General features: G+C 46.2%; 1 non-coding gene across 1 annotated transcript; it reads left to right on the top strand.

Moving 5' to 3' along the window:
• Positions 1 to 490: 490 nt before the first annotated feature.
• Positions 491 to 573, top strand: TRNAN-GUU (transfer RNA asparagine (anticodon GUU)). The gene has a single exon. It is a non-coding gene; the product is annotated as a tRNA-Asn (tRNA).
• Positions 574 to 811: the final 238 nt, after the last annotated feature.

Below are 811 nucleotides of genomic sequence, written 5' to 3'. Positions count from 1 at the left end.
GCCCTGCTTCTCAACCGTGGCTTCCGAGGGGCCACAGCCATGGCTAAGAGGGCACAATGTGAAATATTTGGGGACCACTGTTTTAGCGTGATGTCCTCAATCCTTCTCTGCAGTCCAATAAAAGCTATTCCTCACCCTCACCTCACCTCACCTCACCCCTCCATCAGGATGGACTAGGTCTGTTCTGCTGCCCTTCACTCATACAGGAAGGAGAATAACATTTTATTCCACTCAATCCTAAAGTGATTTGTAACCCAAGACCATCCAAAACTGGTCATTTTGGGGAAGCGGCCCCATCATGCTGCATAGCTAGGCAGAGTAGGTGTGTCTATGCAAACACGGTCTGTTCCTGAAGTCTTTCCCCAGCTCCTCACTAGATGTGAGGGAGGAGCTCATTCAGACCCTGCCTACGCTTAGTATTTAAAAACTCCTTAGTGTCCCTATCTCTGTCGGCCTTAGATTTCTCCTTCTGTCCCTTTTGTTACAGCTCAGTTGAGGTGGCCCAGTGGTTAAGGTGATGGACTGTTAATCCATTGTGCTCTGCATGCATGGGTTCAAATCCCATCCTCGCTGGATGCGTTTAGTCTTGACTCTTCCTTTATAGACAACCATCTCCCCACTTGGTACAATAACAGACACAACAATGTTGCTTCTTGCAAACAAAAACCTTCTCAGAAACTCCAACACCCCCCCCCCCCCGGCTTTATATAAAATGTCTAAATCCCAGATTTCTAAAAAATGTCTCTAGTTCTGTATTTCGTAGTTTTTATCTTAAAAGCTAATGTTTCCTCAAGCTGAATAAGGCAACGCT

Source organism: Gopherus flavomarginatus, unplaced genomic scaffold, assembly GCF_025201925.1.
Source record: "Gopherus flavomarginatus isolate rGopFla2 unplaced genomic scaffold, rGopFla2.mat.asm mat_scaffold_34_arrow_ctg1, whole genome shotgun sequence".
NCBI classification, from domain to species: domain Eukaryota; kingdom Metazoa; phylum Chordata; order Testudines; family Testudinidae; genus Gopherus; species Gopherus flavomarginatus.
The sequence above is the reverse complement of the archived record's forward strand: the minus strand, read 5'-3'. Positions and strand labels throughout refer to the sequence as shown.